Below are 24,147 nucleotides of genomic sequence, written 5' to 3'. Positions count from 1 at the left end.
TTCTTTCTCTTTCAGGAGAAAGTAATAGCGATATTGATCAAGAGTCCCCAATGTACCACCTTCCTTCCTTTACCCTAAATTTCAAAGACCCAAAGCTTCAGCTCTAAAAGAATAAGTAAATCCATGATTTAAAAATAATCAGTCAAACTAGCCATTAACAAATATGCATTTTTAGCAGTGCCTGAGGAAACAAAATTGCAGTATTAAAGTTTACTGAGGACATTTACCTGAGGCTGTGCTATAGTACTATTCACCCTTTCCTCCACTAGAATGGCATTATTATGGGTTCTAATATCCATAAAATCAACTTTCAGAGACTGGCTATGGTAGTTCTACTCAAACTTTCTTCCTGTAGTTCTCAGCAATATCATTAAAGTAATCTATAGGTTTGATGGAAAGTTGAGATCAAATTGTCAATGAGAAATAATATATTTGAGTTCACAGCTATATTATGAATCTGGTATGAACTTAAGACATATATACTTTTAACATGCAGAAGGGTACCTTATGATCAATATTTTGAATAATTTAGTCTTACAATTCATAATCACATTATTTTAGACTTAATGTGAAGTTTTTTTCTGTCAGTTCAATAACCTCTTTGGCTGGATCAATGTGGTTTTATATGTGTATTTTTAGAGTTATGTATTTATTTTTTGCCATCAATTTATTTATATAAAAGTAGCATGCACATAAAATAAAACTTCAAAATGGACAGAAAAGTGTAAAATGAAAAATATAATTCTCCTCAACAAAAAGCCACACTACCATTTTTTACAAGGTAATATTCTATGAACAGCAATAGCACATTGTCTTATTATAGTTCTGAGAAACCAGAAATATTGTTTGGGAAGTGTATTGTATCTAGTCAGTTTGGTTTTTATTTTCAGTTATAATTATTTTTGAGATTTCCTGCCTAATTTAAAGTAAGCTAAGATGTTAGAACTAAGGATCATTACGGTTGGTTTGCTTGCTGGAAAGAAATTATGTTTCTATTCAGTCCAGGGCTTTGTAAATCAGCTGTTAATGTCCCTTGCATATGACCCAAGCTTCGTAGACTCTAATAATCTCTGTTTCTCTCTTTCTTTGGCCTGTGTCTCCTTTAATGCCACTCATGTCCACCAAGTGCTGGACAGGCACTATTTCTAACCTTTCCTGCCTACAGGAAGCTGAGAATCTCAAGGGATAAACAGTAATTCTTGAGCTTGACTGCATATTGGGAGCTTTTAAAAGATATGGATGCCAGGGCCCCATTTCCAGATATTTTTATTTAGTTGGTATTGGGAGTGGCCTGGTCATGGCTATTTTATAAAACATTGCCAGGTGATTCTATGCTAAAACATCACTACTCTCTTGTCTCTGTCCCCAGTCCCTAGTTTGCCATGAGCTGCAAGATTGTTTGCTATTAGACCTCAGATATTTTCAGGAACCGGATAAGGAACCTAACTGGCATTGTTGCTATACAATGTTTATGTATATATCAGTGATGGCTACTTGCAACTCCTTTAACAGACTTTTTAAAAATAAAAATGCTGTCAAGAACATCAGTGAGTACAAGGGATAAAAATTCAAGCAAAGAGAATTGGAAAGGGACTCTGGGCAGGGAGTTGGCAGATTTTAGAGTGAGTGGAAACTTGAGCAAAATAAAGTTGGGAGGGAGGAGCAAACCCACCTTGGGGATATCATTGCTTAGGGGACAAGAAACGTGGAAGGATTCATGTGTTGATGTGGGAAGTCATAAAAAAGCATGTGGGCTACAGAATAAAATCCACACTCACCCTAAGATTTTCTCAATGTGCACATAAAATAGTGAAAATGTCATAATAAAGACATGTATGATCCTTGAGTCATATAGACAGTTGTAGTTTTTGGGGTGTAAAGATTTTCTTTCTAAAATTCTGTCCTAGAATGCATACATATTGGAGTTGGAGCTGGACATTTTAAATGGCATCCTTATTTAATCCCATTTTATATTAAAGGGACTGAGGAACAGAAAGGTTACATGATATGCTTAGTTTTCAAACACATGAAGGTAGTGTCATTTATCAAAGGCTGTAAAAATAACTAGAATTTTTTCACTTTGATTTTATGATCTGAAAAATAATTATGTTGAAACAGGTGGACTCTAGTATACATTTCAATTCCAAAAGGTCTATGACTACTTTAGAGTTTAATTCACTTTCAAGTAATTAAAACCGTCCTTTTGGTGTTCTATCTAAGACAAGATCAGAGTATTTAAAATTTGGAGCATTTGCCCATTTACCAATTTCTGAAAAGTCTTCTTTTTCCATTATTGCATAAAGATTATCAGAGCTGGTTTGGAGGTAACTACCATTGGCACCTCTAACTGCCTTGGGCCTATAGATTTGAATTCATTCAGGATAGCATGATTTCTCTCTCTCTCTCTCTCTCTCTCTCTCTCTCTCTCGTTAATCCTCACAGGAGGATATTTTTCCATTGATTTTTTTAAGAGAGAGTGGAAGGGAGGGGGAGAGACAGAGAAAGAGAGAAACATTGATGTGAGAGAGACACATCAATTGGATGCCTTCTGCACACACCCCGACCAGGGCTAGAGATCAAGCCTGCAACTGAGGTACATGCCCTTGACCAGAATCAAACCTGGGACTGAACAAAACTGGCCAGGGCAGCATGATTTCTTGACCTGTAATATGTACTCTCTCTATTTTTGTTTGTTCTTTCCATTTTGAAGACCACACTCCTTCCTAAAGAAGATTGAACAAAAGTTATTTGGGTACTTCCCAAATTCTTTCTCCACTTATAAAATGACAAAAGTTTTTATAGATAATATATACATCTATTCCATTTTCATCTTATTTCAGAAAAGTGTTTGGTAGTTTTTGGTGATTAATTTTTTTGGAAAGAATTGTTTACCATATTATTTGATATCATATCTATGGGTCTATACTAAACTTTTATATTTTTTCTTAATTCTATGAAGCCTTTTTCATCATTTGTGTATGTTCTTTTAAAAAATTTGAGCTAAATAGCTTCCAGAGATTACTACACAAAAGAGAAGGGTCTTTGATCTTTTTAGAGGTTGGGGCTAAGAGCTGATAAAAGTGTATATTTTGACATTTTTGATCTTTGGAAATAATATTTCACACATTTTCCATTGCTAACTAGTGGACTTGTCATTAATGTTATTTATGTACCTACTTTCTTGTCAAGTCTTTAGAAACTTCTGCATTCATTAAGCCTTAAAATCTCAAAGACCAAAGCGGATGAGACACATTGTTCTCACCTTGTAATCAAACAAATTGAGACATAGAGAAGTTAGTGATCTTTATAACCCTAAAGCTTTTGGGGTTATTTCAACATTTTCAGAACAAGGAAAATAACTATTAGTAATGAGTTCTAAGTGTATTAAATTGAGGATATGTACACTATCATGTTGTTCTGAAACTCATTGTTTGAACTACAACTATATGGAAGTAGATGGAAAAATAAAAACAAACAAAGAGACCTTGAGAACCAAGGTTAACTTGGTCATTTTCTTGATGTTTTGTAATGTAAACTATAGACTCTATCTAAGAGGGGTTTTAAGTTTTCTGCCCTTTAAAAGTCATTTCCAATGTCAATACTGTGATTTTTTGCTTTATAATTTCCAAAGTAAGATTTTCTGAAACTATTTTTAATACCTAGAGTTCCTATAAAGACCCTTTGGGAAACTATGTAATATATAAACTGTGTGCATAGTTTTTTTCTAAATTCTGTAACAAATTTGGAAAATCTTAGTAAATGTTATTACTATAATAATGAATAGCTTATCTAAAATGAGAATATGAAAATAAGGTGAATGTTGATGATTATCATTTATATAAGATTATCTAATAAAGTGCATACATTTCTATCTCCTTTTATTTTACTTAAGTAATGAGATGCTGTTGAACCAAATATCCCCTCACTTTATGGGCAAGCCTATTGCATTTAATTAGGTCAGCAGTACTGCTATTACTGCTGTTATTTAGAGTGTTCTCATGTTTGTAGGTTGCTTTCTATTAATATACATTTTCTCCTTTTCTAAATACAATAACTGTTCCTGAACATCAGGAGAGCAATTTGTGACATTTGGGATAAACACATCTGGAAGATGAAGACAGAGGGACTTCTGCAATGCTACTAATTTTTTATTTGTAATCTGGATGCTTGTTACACTTTACAAAAGTCATTAATCTGTACACTTATGATTTATGAATCATATAATGTTCTATATGTATTTATACATTTTTTATTTAAAAAATGCTAAAGATGAGCTATAGCTAAGGCAGGAAAAATTAAACCCTTAATGAGGAAGAAGATCAGGGCAGGGTTACCCAAAGATACACAGTTAATAGAACAAAGGGGATTTAAAACAGGGATGATTCCAAGTACCTAAGATGAACCACTCTCCAGTAGCAGAAATAGGCAATCATGCCATTCAAGACAAAGCTAACAAACTCTGAGTTCAAAACTCTCAAGTCATAGTCAAATGAGTTGGGCATAGAAAAGTCTGGCCTAGATGTAAGGATTAGTTAAGTGACCACTTGAACTTGATTCAGATTGCTTTAAAAATGGGTTATTATTGAAACAACAAATAGAGAATGCAAAGAATGTATAAGACAAGAACTAATAATGAGTGGTTGCAGAATCCTAATAAAGTCTTAATTTATGATGAAATCGTGCTCAAAATTTGGTGATCTTAACTTTTTTGGAGTGAGAAATCCACCCAAACAGAAGACCCTTAAAAACACCAACCCATCATATTTTCACTCTCTAAGGCTGGAGATTCTATACCATACTACATGATCTTCTTGTTATGTGACAATTGCCTAGTTTAGTTTTCTTTCTTACAGATTCTGTGGTTCTACAGAGAGCTGGCCATGGACTACTGTCCAGCTTTCAAACACTACCTAAACTTCTGCTGCCCCATTCCTGAGAAATGAGACAGCCAAATCTTCTAGCTCACTGAAATAAAATGCAAATAACTTTCTGGATCTGGATAATTACATGCTTATATTTATTTTATGCCATGGATATTCAAGCCTGTTCCCTTCCAAAGGTTCCAGAAGCTGACAGAAGATGCTTCTCTATCCCTATCAGAGACCATTAAAGTCGGTTTTTGCATCAGCCATTTTCAGAAGATGTCAGTGGTCTTGAGAGGAAATGATGATATGAACATGCAAATAAATATCCAATTTAATGATGCAGGAGTTAAACGATGAAAAAATTTTAAGGAGTAAAAGTTGCTGAGAAAAATTTTTTTCTTAGGAGAAATTTGGAGACTCACAATTTGAGGACTCACAATGTTGAATTTGAGATGGATGTATTAATTATATAGACTCTTGATTTCTGATTCTGTCATTTGGAGGTGAAAGTAGAGAGATGACTTTATAATTGACATCAAAGGATTGCTTTCCTAAATTGATTTGCTCATTATTGTTTCCCAATATTTTTGTGAATGTACAAAACATGCAGTGATATCTAATAATGCATTGGCTCATTAGTAGAAGAAAACTTCCCAGTTGAATTATTATAATGTTATTGGATGCTTCAAATAGTAAATCAATTTAGGTCGAGCATACCACTGTAATAAAAGTAATGTTCAGACCACATTAAAAAACTTGTAATGAATAAATGCACTTAGAATTAGTTGTATGATTATTACAATGTACCATTGCAAGTTTTAAAAAATGACAATATTATACTAATTGAAATACAAGTTGCCCTTGATAAATTATTTTTGTCTGTACAGTTAAAGTACCAAACTAACATTTTAAAAATACTTATAGTTATTTTTAAAATACCCTAATGGTATAAAATTCCTCTCTTTGCTAACCTGCAGCAATGTGATTTTAGAAATATTTGAGTACTTGAAGGGTTACTTAGTAAATCAACATAATTTTTTACACAATTTTGGTTAATGAATTTTCTAAATTTTGTTACATGTTGTTAAAACCAGGCCTCAGAAATATTTCATCAAATCATTTAGTATGTGAAACTCCAAGGACTTCAACTTGTCAAATCAAAGATTTTTTTAAAATAAAGCTTGTAAACCAATGGACAGTAGGATCCTAACAAAAGCAAGGTCAAAATGACAGTTTAGTTTACTCAATGTAGGAACTAAATAATGCAATCAGAGAAGAGCTTATATATTGGATTTAACTTCAAAATTCTATAATTGTTTGGAATATCTCAAATTGAGTTAGAAAATTTTGGATGTCATTCTTATTTAAATAGGATACTTTTTTTTTCTGAAATAAAATGAAAACAGGCAAGCCTATAATTGTGTAGCATCTGAGTTTAAGGAAGCACTCAAAATATGTCACAAGAAACTAAGTATTTGATGAGTTTTGTCTTTTATAATATTTTGTAGAAATAGTGATAACTGAAACCAAAACTACATATGAAAGCATTTGGACTTAAATATTTGTATATTTTAATAAGAAAAAAATAGAATTAGAAATATCCTTTATTAAATAGAATTATATCTAACCTCACTAGTTTCCTCAGCACCTCTATAGACAGTATTTTTCAGTTTAAAATATTATCTCTATAGAGAACAGTAAAATGAAGAGATCAATAATTCCAAATATACTAACTCTAAATATATAGGAAAAATTCTGCTAATTTTATAAAAAAACAATAAAATAGATAAAATTTTAAAAAATATTCACAAATATGTCAGTGAATGATTAAAAGCAGAAATGGATAAAAACTGAAATTTGTAAGTTGACCACAGATACTGGATTGTCGATGCCAGTGTTATAGTTTACATCAGTGTCTTGTTATATTTGTACTGTCAACATGGTCTCTATAGAATGATAAATTATATTTTCACCATAAACATATACAGTGGTGAGCAAAAGTATGTTTACTGTGCCTTGGAATATTCTTTTTGAGTTAATAAAGCTATTGTAATCATCAAAACCTGTATGTCTTTTTCCATATGAACAACTATATGCCTACTTTTGCCCACCCCTATATAAGATACATTATGAAAAATTATTCTGCAGAATTTTTTAAATCATAAATTAATTTTGATTAATTTTAAAAATTGCCTTTAACTGTGTCTGGCTACAGCTCTTTCTACTTTTTACACAGAATATAAGTTTGACAAATTAGCACTTTGCAGAGGCTTTCAATTGCAAAATGGTGGAAATTAAGAAATATATTATACTAGAGGCCTGGGGCACAAAACCTTGCATGGATAGGGTCCCTAGGTCTGGTTGGCAATCAGGGCCAATCTGCGGGGCGACCGGTGGGGCGATCGGGGGGCCCCCACTGGCACCTGCCTTGGCTGGCCTGGGGCCTGCGAGCTGGGGGCAGTTCTTGCATTGAGCATCTGCCCCCTGGTGGTCAGTGTGCATCATAGCGACTGGCCATTCTACCATTAGGTTGATTTCCATATTAGGCTTTTATTATATAGGATGGCTCCACTTTCTATCAGATAAGCCTCCAGGTTAATAATCCACTAATGACTAAAGCAGGGGAAAATAAAGAAACAAATCACTGGAATTTAGAAATAGACTAATTAAAACTGTATGAACTAAATCTATAAATTGTAAAAAGGCATCTAGCAATATCAGAAATGAAAGAAAAACACTGGCAAAACAAGCCTTAGAGTGTGTATTAGATTTGTATGTCTGTGTGTGTGATGTTTATATATGTTATTATTCATGAAGATTCTAATAATGTATTTCTATTAAGATGCCACATAATTTTCCATAGTTATTAATTGAATCATGGTTTCTCATACTCTGTTCCAAGGAATCTTAAGCTCTTTCAGTTTGATTAAATAGAGAAGAATTACTTCTATGGATTTTTAAAGTTCATGGTAATTTGAAAAGATTGTTCAATTTAACTCCAAAATTAGTAAGTGTGTCTTGATAAATGCCTAGGACACTCAGCAGCTGATAAGTAGAAAACAGGCTCCATTTATTTTCTCAGTAGTCTCTCAAACTAATGATACTATTATTCAGAATTCTAATTTGTATGTGTAATTACACATGCATGCATACATTCTCTCACACAGCTCTTTTAACACCAACTTCCTCAGGATTGCATTTATATTCATTACTGAAAACAGAACTACTAAATGAATGAAGGTTAATAACATGTTTTGTAATGCTTTGGTCATACTTTTAGAGCCTTCTATCTGAAGAATTTATTTTTTGTTCATTTTCAATATAATCAGATAAATTATATCAAGGGTACATTTTTATTTGGGAATTTATAAGTAAGTTATTTTAAAGAGATTATTTAGAAAAATAACTTCATTGTGTATTTAGAATTTTCCAAAATATGCTGATGTCCTTGAAATATAAAGCAAAAAGAAAGATGAAGAGGGGATGCAGGAGCTACTCAACCCAGACAAACTTGATACCTCAAGGCTTTGCAAGAAAATGAAATGAATTGCTGTCCATAAATATGCTAGCAGTTCCTTTGGCGTAGACATTATACCAATCTGTCAACAATGCCTTTATCTTCTAAATTAGTCTTTTGTGTGTAATACAAAAACAAATAGTAGTCAAAATATTCCTTAGCTGACATATAGACACCTAAACCAACATGCACAACTACTGCTAACTGACTTCTTCAACAGGTATGTGGTAGGAGGTCATGGAAAATAGCTGTGTATATCTCAGAAATCACAGACTATGTTATTTTTTTAATTCTGGGTAAATAAAAGTGTTGATGCTTTTGAATTTAGTCCATAAGTTTGGATGTAGGGGGAAATACTCAGTATTGAAATAAAATTAAATCCCGAAACCTCTCAAATAGGCTGACGGGAAGGTTAATTTCAGCAAATAGTCAGACCCTGTTTTCTACCCATTCTATTGCTACCAAAATGACTGTGACTGAAGTTGATTGAATTTGTTGAAGTTCAGACTCAGGCCAATTGTGGGAAACCTAACGGAAACGTTTGCGTTGGAATAGAGATCTTGAGCTCAGGCTAAAACTTTATTACCAATCACACTTTTTAACCCTGCAGGTCAAGCCTCTCCACACTAGAGGGCACCACAGTCAGCTTCCATGGAACCAGTTGGTATATGTCCCTACCTCAGGTTTGGTGGGCATATCTAACTACTAGTACTTCACCTTTGGGTGACTGTCTTTATCTTTATAGCGTTCTCAGACAATTACAGATAAAAGAAGAACACCGTAAGTTATATATTTATTTTTAACAAAGGAAGACGATGAAAAAAAGGGGGTTAGTATGTCCCGAGGCAAGGAAACAAGAAAACAAGGCTTGCCTAGTTAGGAGCATGTGAAGAAAAATGCATTTCTCATTAAATTCCTCCTCTGTAGTTGTTCCACATTTACTTCAGTGCTACCCAGACTTATCGTTCTATTGAAGTAGTTCAAGATATACAAAGGTTTATAATTAACTTTTGCACACTAATCAAATACTAACAATTCAGGTGAAGTCCCATTATCCTCCCAGGTACTATCCCCTCTTTCTACAACACAGGTAGCACTATCCTGAACTTGGTGCTTATTATGTATATATGCACACAGCTTTACATGTTTTTAACTAAATCTTAATGGTAATAAGTATATAAAATTTTCTAAAACTTGTTTATTCCTAATAATAGGACTAGAAGAGAAATATTGCCACAATGGAAAGCGAAGAAATGGTTTATATCCTGAGAAATCATGGAAAAAAGAAGATTTTTGTTGAGAGGAGAAATTAATATTACTTTTAATGCTGAATAGAATTCTATAATCGGATGTGAAAAAAAAAAAACACAGGCAAAAGACTAATTTATCTTACTGAAATGATATCCCTGATAAGAGGAAAGGTTATGAACTCTACTACACATCACTTTAATATGAGTCAGGAAGGTAAAAACATGATTACATTGCCAGGTTCAAGAAAATACCTTCTAATTACATCAATTGTCTCAGAGAATTAAAAAAAAACACAATATAATTAGAAAAGAATGAGGATTGGGAGGAGTTATTGGAGGTTAAGGATAAAGAAAATGTGAAAGGGAGTGATGAGTCAAAGAACTACTGAAATGCCATGATTACATGTTAGTGTTTTTTACTCTTTTGGTGTTTGTCATTCTTAATTGATACCAATTATTGGGGTAGCATGTCTTCTCCAGCCACATTTTACTGCACTGATACAAGTTCAGGGTACGGAAAGATTTGTGGTCAAATGACAGTTTGTTACTTCCAAATGATACTACATAGGGAGAGAGGGATAGGGAGTCCAAAAATAAGGGAAGAAGTACTATCTAAAAGAAAGTGATGGGTTAGAGAATGTGAACTGTGCAAGCAGGAGAGCTAGAATACCAAAGAGGTAAATGACAGTGAAAATGTGATCAGTACAAATGCAATGCAAGTCCTAGTGGAGTTGGATCATTGGAGTCAGGACACAAGAAGTGAGCTGGAAAGATAGGTTATTGAATGAATGAAGGTGAGATTTTGGATGGGTTGCAACCATTATTGTAATCATTAATTTGCATATCTGGATATCTCTTCAATAGGTCCCTTATTTTCCTTTAGTCTCCAATCCTTTCAATTCTTACCAAAGTGACAAATCTTCTTTAAATAATGTCATTACACAATAATTCTACTCAAAACCCTCCTTAGATGTCCTTCCTCCCTCCCTTCTTTCCTTCCTTCCTTCCTTCCTTCCTTCCTTCCTTCCTTCCTTCCTTCCTTCCTTCCTTCCTTTTCATCTAACCACTTCTAAATATATAACCAACACCTTAGAAAATTAAAGAATTTGCTTATTTTCAGACACTATCCAAATTGTACCATCCCTGTTTTATTTGCATAGATTTATATCTGTTAGTTTAACACCAAAATCAATATGCTTTGCTTTAAAAAATAACTCCTGCCCATTGCATTGTGTTTTATTTTCTCAGCTCTTACATTAAGACTTTGTTAGATCATATTTTTTATATAATGTTTTGTAAATATTTATGAAATGATATATATGAGTGTGATTTTTAAAATTTTTTTAAGCTCTATTGTTAACTCAAGCATAGCTTTAGTTCCTAGGAGAGCCTACTTCTACTTGCAGCATATAGAAAAACCTTAAATGATTGCTTGATAAATTGCAATGTTTCAGAAAACTCTAGAAGTAACATTGACAAAATATTCTACTAATTTCTAATTTACAAGGTGTTTTTTTTAAATATATTTTGAGTATAGTACATGCTTCATTGTGACTTTGATTAATTATAAGTATACTAGAGGCCCGGTGCACAAAAATTTGTGCACTCGGGGGTAGGGGGTCCCTCAGCCCGGCCTGTGCCCTCTTGCAGTCTGGGACCCCTCGGGGTTGACCACCTGCTGGCTTAGGCCCGCTCCCCGGGGGATTGGGCCTAAGATGGCAATCAGACATCCCTCTGGCAGCCCAGCAGCCCTCAGGGGATGTCCACTTGCCAGCGGGGAGCAGGCCTAAACTGCAGTCAGACATCCTTAGCGCTGCTGAGGAGGCAGGAGAGGCTCCCACCACCACCGCTGTACTGGCAGCCATCAGCCTTGCTGGTGGCTGAGCAGAGCTCCTCCCATGTGAGAGCGCCCTGACCACCAGAGGGGCAGCTCTTGCATTGAGCGTCTGCCCCCTGGTGGTCAGTGTGTGTCATAGTGATCAGTCATTCCCAGTCATTCTGCTGTTAGGGTCAGTTTGCATATTACCCTTTTACCATATAGGATAGAGGCCTGGTGCACGGGTGGGGGCCGGCTGGTTTGCCCTGAAGGGTGTCCCGAATCAGGGTGGGGGTCTTGCTTGGGTGCCTGGCCAACCTGGGTGAGGGGCTAGGGGCTGTTTACAGCTGCTCACACCCCCCTTCAGGGTGGGGGTCCCCCCTGGGGTGCCTGGCCAGTCTGGGTGAGGGGCTGAGGCCGTTTTCAGGCTGGCGGGTGACTGAAGCTCCCAACCTCTCCTTTTTTTCTTTTTTTTTTTTAATTCTGGGATTTATTTACCTTCTATGGCTGTCACTGGAGCTGAGAGCCAGCTCCAGCTTGAGGCCATGGCTGGCTGAAAGCAGGTACCTGGGTTTGTTTAGATTCTATAATTGAAACTCTGTTGCCATCACTGGTGCTCTAAGCTCTGAGCCTGCTGGAGGCTGAAAGCAGGGATCTGGGGTTAGTTTAGTTTCTTTAATTGCAACATTTTTGCATCTAGAGCTCAGAGCTGGGCTGCGGCAGGCGGGGAACCTTGGCTTCCTCCATCACTGGAGCAAGCAAACCTCCTGTTCGCTTCAGCTGTGTGGCTGCCGGCCGCCATCTTGGTTGGCAGTTAATTTGCATATCTTGCTGATTAGCCAATGGGAAGGGTAGCGAAGTTATGGTTAATTACCATGTTTGTCTATTATTAGATAAGATTATGATTACATCAACTTGTCAACTGGCTAAAGAGCTAACCATAGATGGGGCATGGAGAAACATTCATTAATAAAAGGAATGAGACATGAGAAGTCTTCCTCCTCGTATTGTTGCTCATTTATTTATTGGAGTACACAAATCACTTTCATCTCCATAAATGTGTGCTAATCTCCAACAGTGACTATTTAGGTAACCAATAAATAATAATGTTTTCATCAAGGAGCAAACTCATTTACTATTGTTCAGCATGGAGAAGTTTGGTACTTCTTTTTATTCTTATCATTAGATTGGTTATTTGGACATAGTCTGAAATAATTAGTGGCACACATTTACACATCTTTACCGCTCATTTTGATGTTGATATGCCTCTTATTTGAGCTTTAGAGTAACTCATATTTCTGATTACCTCTTTTTACTTTTATTTTTATCTACTTGCCTATATAGTGTTACCTTATCCATAAATATTTTTCCTTCTCTTATTTTTCTTCAATTTTCTGAACCAGTTCTACTCTCCTTCAAAACTTGTGCCCTTAAGACATTGTCATTAACCTCAGATATGGAACTTTGTCAAAAATGCTGTCTAGAATGGAAACAACTTTGTCATTTCATTAGAAAATGCGCAATTGTGTTCTGAAACTTTTCTTACTTTAATCTTCAAGGTTATTTTATCTTTTGGGGGTATGAAATTGTACATTTTTCCTCTGCAAGAAATTTCAACTTTGACAGCTAGCTTAGTACGTAAACTGATAATTCTCTGCAACGGACAAACAGCATTAATCACAATACAATTAGGTCATAAGAGCTTCAGTTTGGTGAGGATTTTTCAGAACACTTTAGGCATTATATCCTCCTCTCTCATATTCCCATTATATCTCCCTATTATTATGACCATATAATTTCTGCTTACTGGTAGGAACTATAATATTACTATCATGTTCTCCTGAATCAAACTGTTAAAAAATAGCTTAGTTCACTCTTCATAACAAATCAAATGCATTCCAATCAAAAGATAGAGCTGTGCCTATTCTGTGTGTGTTCTAAATTTTGAAAATTATTTGATATATTGCTTCAAAGATGACAAGAAACTTAAAATGCTCAAACCCTGTGTAAACAAAATATGTAGAATGATACATTTAAAATAAAATTGAATGAATTGGCACAGATTGGGAAACTGGAATATTAATATACATATAGTATTGCTGTGTTGAAGAACATATATCATTTAAGTAAAACCTCTTTTCTTCAAAAAGACAATTATTTAAAATACATTGGATGATATGTTCTTTAATTCAGTAGGTTGTCTTTCCATTTTATTGATGGTCTATTTTGCTGTACAAAAGTTTTTAGTTTGATGTAATTGAATTTTTTTGTTTCTTTGCGTGTTTTTTTTTTCTTTTGTTTCTCTTGCTCAAGCAGCTATATTGGCAAAAATATTGCTACAAGAAATATCTGAGATTTTATTGCCTATGTTTTCTTCTAGGATTTTTATGGTTTTGTGACTTAAGTCTTTAATTCATTTTTAGTTTATCCTTATGCATAGTGTAACTTGGTGGTCTAGTTTCATTTTTGTTTATCTATCTGTCCAATATTCCCAACATCATTTATTGAAGAGACTTTCTTTACCTCATTGTATGTTCTTGGTTTCCATTACATGTTCTTGGCTCCTTTGTCAAATATTAATGGACCATAAAGGCATGGGTTTATTTCTGGACTCTATTCTGTTCTATTTATTTGTATACCTGCTCTTATGCCAGTACCATGCTGTTTTCATTACTATAGCCTTGTAGTATAGTTTGATATTAGGTAGTGTGGTACCTCCTACTTTGTTTTGCTTTCTCAAGACTATTTGGGGTCTTTTCTGGTTCCATATAAGTTTTTGGAATATTTTTTCTAAATATATGAGATGCCATTGAATTGAAACTATAGATCATTTTGGGTAGCATGGGCATTTTAATGATGTTAATTTTTCCAATCTATGAATATGTATGTGTTTCCACTTATCTATACCTTACTCAATTTCTTTCTTCAGACATCTGAAAAGGGGTTAATATTCAAAATATATAAAGAATTTATACAACTGAACATCAAGAAAAACAATCCAATTAAATAATGGGCAAAGGACCTGAATAGACATGTTTCCAAAAAGGACATATGAAAAGATGCTCAATGTCACTAATCATCAGAAAGATGCAAATTAAAACCACAATGAGATATGACCTCACAACTGTCAGAATGGCTATCATCAAGAAATCAACAAACAAGTACTGAAGAAGATGTGGAGAAAAAGGAATCCTAGGGCACTGTTTGTGAGAATGCAGATTGGTGCAGCCACTGTGGGAAACAGTATGGAGTTTCCTCAAAAAATTAAAAATTGAACTGCCTTTTGACCCAGCAATCCCACTTCTGGAAATATATCTGAAGAACCCCAAAATACTAATTTGAAAGAACATATGCATCTCTATGTTCATGGTAGCGTTAGTTACAATAGCCAAGTGCCCACCAGTATTTGAGTGGATAAAAATGCGGCAGCACATTTACAAAATGGAATACTACTCAGTGAAAAAGAAGGAAATCTTACTCTTTGTGACAGCATGGATGGACGTAGAAAATATTATGCTAGGTGAAATAAGGAGTCAGAGAAAGACAAATTCCATATGATCTCACTCTAATTAACAAAATAATTTAACAAACAGAATAGAAACAGATGCATAGATACACAGAAAAGACTGTAAGCTGTCAGAGATGGGGGATTAGCGGCTGAATGGGGGAGGTAGAAGAGGGCAATGAGGGGTAAAGGAGATGCATGGGGATGGAAACTTTTGGCCATGGGCACACAATGCAATATGCAGATGATGTTTTGATGAGTTGTACACTTGAAACCTGTATGGTTCTGTTAACCAATATTAAAATAAGATTCAGAATTTATGAAGGAGGAGCCTTTCTGCTAATAGAGTCTGTGAAATTATTTAAGGAGCTCTATTTTACTCAATCTAGATCAGCAGTTCTCAACCTGTGGGTCGCGACTCCTTTGGGGGTCGAACGACCCTTTCACAGGGGTCACCTAAATACATCCTGCATATCAGATATTTACATTACGATTCATAACAGTAGCAAAATTACAGTTATAAAATAGCAACGAAAATAATTTTATGGTTGGGTGTTACCACAACATGAGGAACTGTATTAAAGGGTCATGGCATTAGGAAGGTTGAGAACCACTGATCTAGATTAACATATGTTTCTTGGGCTAAACAAAATACTAACCAATGGAAGGGAAATAACACTTATTGAGCAGTGATGCCAGACTTTACAAACTCACAGCAATCCTACAATAATAGAAAATTCTCCCACTAACATTGTATCTGGGTTTCATTACCCCAAATGATCATCCTTTCTTTCCATCAAGTACTGACCAGGAACCGGCATCAAAATCTTCTGATAATTTATGTTAAAAATGTGTATTTCTTACCCTTATTAGAACAGTCTGAATCACAATGTCTGAAAGTGGAACATGTTTTAATAAGCCCAATTCGTGACTCTATATACACAAAGTTTAACTATCACTGCACCATAGCATGCTTTTGTAATGTAACCTGCTTTTGTTTCCAATAAATGAGTGCTCAACTCCTGATTGGTGCAAAGATCTTTACAAAAATCAAGTCATACACACAATCTATTTTTAGGCAGAGTCTTGGTCCTGCCAAAATCAATGGAATAATTGAAAAACTGAACTGAGAAACAGACTCTCTAGAGAAGCTAAGAGAGTGCAACATAAATAAAATATCAGCCTGCTCAAGGTAGACCATTCCAGTTTACTGATAAACAAGGCCCTCTTGCGAGGCAGCACATTCAATTACTAAAGTAGTTTCAATGGAGTCATCCATAAGTCAATGTCCATATCTAATGGAAAGAAAATCCACTATGCCAGGGCCACCAGTTCATCTAGTCACAGAAGCTCATTTTAATGACAATGCTCTATGGCAATCTGGTGTGAGTCCAGCTGAAGTCCAGTGCTATAAACATGTCTTAAAAGCAGCCACAAAAGCACGTGAAACAAAATGCTGATTTGAAAGAGAAAAGAAAAATAGAAGAATGAAATTTTTCTACTCCCCTTGATTTAAGTATTTTTTCATCCAGGTGGTGAAAATATAAGGAAAATTCAAGAAAAAATGAGATTTTATGATAAAATAATAATATGCCAAGTATAATCTCTTTTAGTTTTGTCTGTATGTAGAGATAGCAAAAAGTCAGAAAAAATTATTCAAATTAAATCATAATGGAATCAAGGTAGTAGGATTTCTTAATGATACAATAAAAATATATCTTTATTATAAAATTTCTATAAGATATTCAAAAATACTAAAATAATAAACATTTTTCTGCAAATAGAAGCTTTTACATAAAAAGGTTTGATCGGCTGTAACCGGTTTGGCTCAGTGGATAGAGCGTCAGCCTTCGGACTCAAGGGTCCCAGGTTCAATTCTGGTCACGGGCATATACTTTGGTTGTGGGCACATCCCCAGTAGCGGGTGTGCAGGAGGCAGCTGATCGATGTTTCTCTCTCACTGATGTTTCTATCTCTCTATCCCTCTTCCTTCCTCTCTGTAAAAAAAAATCAATAAAATATATATAAAAAAAAAATGTTTGATGGCCATGATTATTAAATAGGTCCAGAAATCCTTATTAAATGAAAAAAAAACACACACACACAAAAAAAACTGAATGAATGATATACCAGAAAATAAGAATTGAATTTCTCAAAATATTTATAGAATTTTATCACTAGAGGCCCAGTGCACAAAATTTGTGCATGTGGTGAGGGGTCTCTCAGCCCGGCCTGCACCCTCTCCAATCTGGGACCCCTTGGGGGATGTCAGACTGTCAGCATCCCTGTGGGATCAGGCCTAAACCGGCAGTTGGATATCTCTCTCATAATCCGGGACTGCTGGCTCCTAACTGCTCACCTGCCTGCTGGCCTGATCCCCCTACCTGCCCTCCCCTGCTGGCCTGATCGATCCTAACCACCTCTGCCTCAGCCCCCCCACCATGGTTTTGTCTGGAAGTATGTCTGGAAGGTCTTCTGGAAGATGTCTGGTCTAATTAGCCTATTACCCTTTTATTAGTATAGATTGTTTAATACAAGCTGAATGAAAGATAATCTATCATTTTTTAAAATGCTTAAAATTTTCTGTTCTCATCTTTTAAGTGATGAAAACAAATACTTTGATCTGAGGTTAAGTTACACAGAAGAAATACTGGTATTTTATGTATGCACCAACAGATTTGAGAAAGATCACATCTTTTTAAAAAAATACATTTTTTTTATTGATTTCAGAGAGGAAGGGAGAGGGAGAGATAGAAACATAAATGATGAGAGAGAATCATTGATGGGCTGCCTCCTGCATGTCCCCTACTGGGGATCAAACCCAAACTCAGGCATGTGCCCTTGACCACAATTAAACCCAAGGACCCTTCAGTCTGCAGGCCTACATTTTATCCACTGAGCCAAACCGGCTAAGGTGAGAAAGATCACAATTTGTTTTTAGTTGTAAACTCAGTCATCATCACTATGATATAATACTTTACAAATAGCTGGTTTTTAATCACAGTTATTGATATTTCAATGGTACCACAGAATCTAAGAAAAAAGGGCAAGAATGATATCTTTATTTGGGTTCTATCCCGCCATATGTCACCTGGATATAGGGTCCTATGTCAGCAAATGCTCAACTAATGTCAAGATATTTAAATAAATGAATGAGCCGAAACTGGTTTGGCTCAGTGGATAGAGTGTCAGCCTACGGACTGAAAGGTCCCAGGTTCGATTCTGGTCAAGGGCATGTATCTGGGTTGCGGGCACATCCCCAGTAGGAGATGTGCAGGAGGCAGCTGATCGGTGTTTCTCTCTCATCGATGTTTCTAATTCTCTAACTCTCTGTAAAAAATCAATAAAATATATTAAAAAAAATAAATGAATGAGAACAGAAAATGAGCTACATAAGATTTAATCATGATTCAAAAAAAAAATGAAAGACTTTTTTATCATTATAAAATGAACTGCCAGAATTTTTTTTTAAAAAAAACAAAACAGGAAATTAAATTTCTTTCTTAAATTTCTACCTTTTAGTCATAGAAAATGCAAGAATGAAAAATTACTGGGGAAGAGAAAAGTAGGCTGGTAATTGCCTATGCTTTGGAAGAGTAGTTTAGAAGCTAAGAGCCCTTCCTTCTTCTTCCTTTAAAAGGAAGCAGAAAGAACAATATCTGTATTCCCATCTTGTTTGGGTTCAGTTAGACATGTGAATATTTCCTCAGTTGTTGACTGCAGTTATTGAGCTTTGAATCTAAAATTTAAATAGCATTAGATTAGTAGAGTTCCTAAACTATGCTCATGACTGTTTTAGTCTGATCAGGCCACTATAATAAAACACGATAACCTGGGTGGCTTAAACAACAGACATTTATTTCTCACAGTACAAAGGCTGAAAAGTCCAAGATCAAGATCTATCTCAGCCAGTTCTGTTCCTGTGAAAGCCCTCTTCTTTGTCTCTGACTTCTCTCTTCATCCTCACATGGCAGAGAGAGAGAGGGGGAAATTTCTCTCCTTTTTTTCTTCTTATAAAGCCACTAATCCCATCACCAGGGCCCCACCCAAGACCTCATCTAATCTTAATTACCACCAATGATTCCACCTCCAAATACAGCCACCTCCAAAGTCAGGTCTTCGATATGTGAATTTTCAAGGGAACACAATTCATCTACAGCAATAATCTCTTGTGTCCTAATTACAGACCCCAACTCCCATTGTTTGTATAAATGGAGTCATTACTACCATTATGATTTGCTTGTATTTTTTCTGCTATAGCATGATCTTAGTACAATTTATGTTGCAAAATTACACCACAAATCCATTAACAGCATCTTTGTAGATAAGCTTCTACTTATTCAGTATTTATGATAAGACCTGTGTCTAGATTCCTATTTTGGTACTGCCTTTCAACTTTAGCTAGTGAGTCTACATTTTTTCTCCTTCTGCCTAATATTATAATCCATCCAACCGTTCTAGGCCGACTCTATCTTTCACCTAAGATTTTCTTCACCTCACACTGCTCTGTCCTCTTTCCCTGAACGCAAACAATTCCTAGCAGGCTGTCTTGCTTCCAGGAACTGTCATGTACCTAGATCTTAACCATCCCTGCTCTTGATTTTCCTCACTATGAAGTATATTCTGAATTTTAACTTATTTGCTTAATATCATTGATATGAAAAATCCTATATTATTAATAGACCACAACTCATAATAATCATTGCTATTTATTATTAGCCACAACTCTTAGTGGTAAATATTGATTATCACTTGGTTGAAGTATCAAGATTCCAGAAAACTGACAATTATGAGTCAGAAAAAAGGTTTGGTTGAATTTATTGACCCAAGAGTAACATGACTAGGTTGAAATCTTCGTATAAAGTAAAAAATTGAAATGCAATATTTTATACCTTTAGTAATCCACTCAGGACCATATCCTTGTGATGAGCTTCGAAGTTGTGAACATAACTTTTCCCCAAGCATTTTCATAATTTTTACCCAAATATTTTTCTCAATTAATCTGTAGCAATTGAATTGATTGATCTTTAATATATGCCAGCATCGTATCCTTTGTTTTCACCTATCAAATTTCTCCAATGTAATGTGATCCCTTCATTATTAGCCAAATAACTAGTTGTAGCCTGGATTTATACTATACATTTTAATTCACATTTAAGCCAAACCCATGCCACTTAGTTGCTCTTCCTTTTATGTATTTGAAGTTTATGTACTCAGTATCAGAAATTGCTCATATCAGAACAAATTTTATTTTCTACATTTAAGAAGCATGTATTTTTTTTTCAAGGACTAAATTAGTCAAGATTCCTATCTGAAAGGTACTGAAGGGAATGCTGAAGTGAATGCTGAAGTTAAAGGTTGTGCTAACTTTCAGACTTCCAGCTTCTGTTCAGGATGTAGTAAAGGTAAAAATGGTTTCATTCTCAAACTGAAACAAACTAGCCAACAAAAATATTCAAACAGAAAATGCCCCCCTTTTTTTAAAAAAAAATTCAGGAGTTTGTTCTGATCACAGGCTAAGCAACTGATGGATACATATGGAGAATCAGGGAGACACAAGCACTGACTCACTTGGGATACCAGTTAGAAGCACTGAGGGTTCAGCGAGAGTGAACTGGTGAAGCTAGTTACATGTGCACTGGCAAACGTGGGCCAAGCCTCTGGGAGTTGCAAATACAGGAAAAGTCCACAATCTCTCCTATTTCCTAGGAAGCTGACAGAAAATACTGGGGAGCTTCTGAGAAAATACCCTTTATGGCATGGATTTCAGGAAGGGGAACATCAGCTTTCTGGAGTAGGTACACAAAGCAGCACATGGTATTTAAAACTACACTCAGACTGTAAAATGATTAAATTTAAAATCAACATAAAAAGATATCTAGAAATGCTGAAAATATTTTAAAATTAAATATACTTTTTTAAAGTTGGGTCCAAAATAAGCCTCAAGGAAAATTGAGAGTGAAGGGGCAGGAGTGTCAGGTAGGAAAGGGTAATGGGGGTCAAATATATGGTGATGGAAGATGATTTGACTTTGGGTGATGGGCACACAAGGCAATATACAAATCATGTATCACATAAATATACATTTGAAACCTATATAATTTATTAACCAATGGCACCTCAATAAATTTGATTAAAAATATATCGAGCAAAATAATTTAAATTCAACATACAAATGTTTGTGAGATGCAGCTAAAGCAATGGTTAGAGGCACAGCATAAAATTATAAATTACAACCATTAGATTCAAACTGCTATATTTGAGCTTCACAACAGTAAGGTTTAGCAATTTTATTTTATTAAACTTTATTTTTTATTGTTGACACTATTACAGAGATCGGCCACCTCCCATCCCCCACTTTGCCCACATCCACATCCACCTAGCTCCTGCCCCCCTTCCCTGGGGCTGTCAACACACTGTTGTCTATTTCCCAATTTAAAAAAGTACATGTGTTAAATTAATTAAATAAGGAGGCCATTAGACTGTATTTATTGAAAAAAAATATCTACATATAAGTGGGCCCACACAGTCCAAACCCTTGTTGATCACATACATTTATTATCTCTGTTACTGAAGAGAAAACTAAGGCACAGAGAAGTTATTGGCCAGTTCAAGGTCATGCAGCAGTTAAGGCACATAGCCAAAATTGTAATTCATGTAGGTAAACTCCAGAACCTGTGTTCTGAGGCTTACCTGTATATTTATTTTGTTATCCTATACAATAAATGGCTAATATGCAAATGGCCATGACCCCCTCATGCCGTAATGACCGATCAGCAGGAGGCTGTGTGTGTGGCAGGCATGGGTGGGCGGGGCTGCATGTGCTGTGAGGCTGGGGAATGTGAGACTGCGTGCCCAGCCTGGCACCGGCCGGGGGGATGTGAGGCTGCGTCCCCTGCCTGGCGCCAACTGGGGGACGTGACACTGTTATTGTTTATTTATTAATAATGTATATATTATTTTCATATACATTTTACTAATTTTCTTTCATCGCTGACACTTCTATTATAGAGAAAGGGAAAATAGCAATATTAAAACATTTCCTCTAATTAATTTCCTTTTAATGTGCACGAATTTTGTGCACTGGGCCACTAGTTTTAAATAAGCTGTGAAGCATAAATAAGTCGTCACAGGTATATATCCCACAGGTTCTTTATTATTTTTATTTCAGAAGATATTCATGTGCAAAAGTAGCAGATTTTCTTAGGCAAACGATGGTTTATCTTCTGCTACAGTATATGTAGTCTCTGATTTAAAGGACTCTCCACCTGCCCCACATTCCCACTTTAGAGTCACCTTTTCTATTTAAGCAGAAACTTACTTAAAAACACAATTACTTGATTTTAGAGGCATTATTGTATTTATCACTCAAGTGGAGAGTAGGTATCCGATGGGCTAAGGCAGCAACATAAGTCTATCTCGATATGTAGAACAATAAAGTATCAAACGCTAACGTCTCTGGGCCCTGGAGAAAATAAATCACATCATCCACAACTATCAAGTTTACTATTTGTGGGTCTATTTTATTAATGACAAGAAGAATAGAGAGAGGACTCCTCAGGCTTCTATTATCTGTCTGGTCCAAGTGAGCACAGGTTAGCAAGATGAGGGAAAGGGGGCTCACTAGCTTCTGTCTGTCTGGAACCTGTCCTGATTTAGTATGGATTATTCCATGCCCCAGGAACTCCCTTAGTCCTGGGAAAAAAACAGGATTTTTTTTTAAAAAAAGATTAATTGGGCCATTCAGAAAGCAGGTAAGAATAGTAGTGGAGTTTACTGCTCTTAGTCCAATCTCATATTTCTTCCAAAGAACAAGGTTTATAACTATGGGAACTATGGGCAAACACCTGTCAAGACTCAAGTAAACATGTGCTAATGTAATTAGATGCTCTGGAAATTAAAAGAGAAATGTTCAGGGCAACTTTCAACTTGCTTCATTATCAAATGGTCTCCATATGTTCTAATCAAAAGTTTTAACATTTTAATGAGACTCCATGGTCCAGATAATTTGCTCACTAAGAAGATGAAATAAATAGCTATCTACTTCATTTATAAATTGCTGCTACTTTATTTTTGTGTAATGTGTCATCTCAAAGGGAGAGAGGGGAATTAAAAACATAGAAAACCTCACACTGAGCACTCAAGAAAAGCCTGTATCATGCTTCATATCCTTGGCAATGCAGAATTAAACTCTTCTTAACATATCATAACATTATCATAACATTAACATTCTAGCCCCTTGTAAAATATTGTGCTCATTTGCTGTTTTAGATTAAATTCACTGTTCTCTTTAATGGTTTTAGTTATGCCCTAGTAAATAAGCACTTCTTTATGATATTGTCTAGATCTCTATTTAACATTCAGCTAACTTAAAAGGGCAGTTGTTCAATGACACCTATTTGGGTGATGATTTTACCACTAATAACTTGCTTCTCTAAGGAATAAACCTGTTCTTTGAACCATGATGATTCTTAAATCAAAGGCAGAAAAACCTGTGGGGAAAATGGCATTTAGAGTCAAAAATATTGATTCATGTGTGCCAGAACTTGATTTCAGGTGTTATTACCTTTCACATGTATGAAATAAGAAAATGAGTTTCCATCAGTAGAAACTATTATTTGAAATGAATTGGACTTCAGGAATTAAGAAGATAGTCAATACACCTTGCACCTATACTGTGAAATGCAATCTTAGGTTGCCTTTTTAAAAAGAACCTATGAGATAATTTGTTTTTCAAATAATATCAGGCTCCATAAATAATGTCTTTAAAGGTAATGTTGAAAGGCATGTAAAATTGCCCGGCCAGCATGGCTCAGGGGTTGAGCATTGACCTATGAACAAGGAGATCATGGTTCGATTCCCGGTCAGGGCACATGCCCAGGATTGTGGGCTCGATCCACAGTGAGGGCTGTGCAGGAGGCAGCTGATCAATGATATTCTATCATCATTGATGTTTCTATCTCTCTCTCCCTCTCCCTTTCTCCCTGAAATCAATAAAAATATATTGAAAATAAAATAAATGTATGTAATATTAATGGTTATGTCTGCTTTATATGTATTTAATGTGTTTCAGTTAATAAATATTGCTGTCATTCCATATACCTGGTTCTTTATTTGTTTGTGTTTGTTGTTGTTGTTTTCCTGGTCAGGCATCAACTAAACACCTAGCAGTTCGGAGCCAAGACCTATGCCTG

Source organism: Myotis yumanensis, unplaced genomic scaffold, assembly GCF_028538775.1.
Source record: "Myotis yumanensis isolate MYYU_CA2020_CCGP unplaced genomic scaffold, mMyoYum1.0.hap1 SCAF_5, whole genome shotgun sequence".
Taxonomy (NCBI): Eukaryota; Metazoa; Chordata; class Mammalia; order Chiroptera; family Vespertilionidae; genus Myotis; species Myotis yumanensis.
This window is presented reverse-complemented; position numbering follows the sequence as displayed.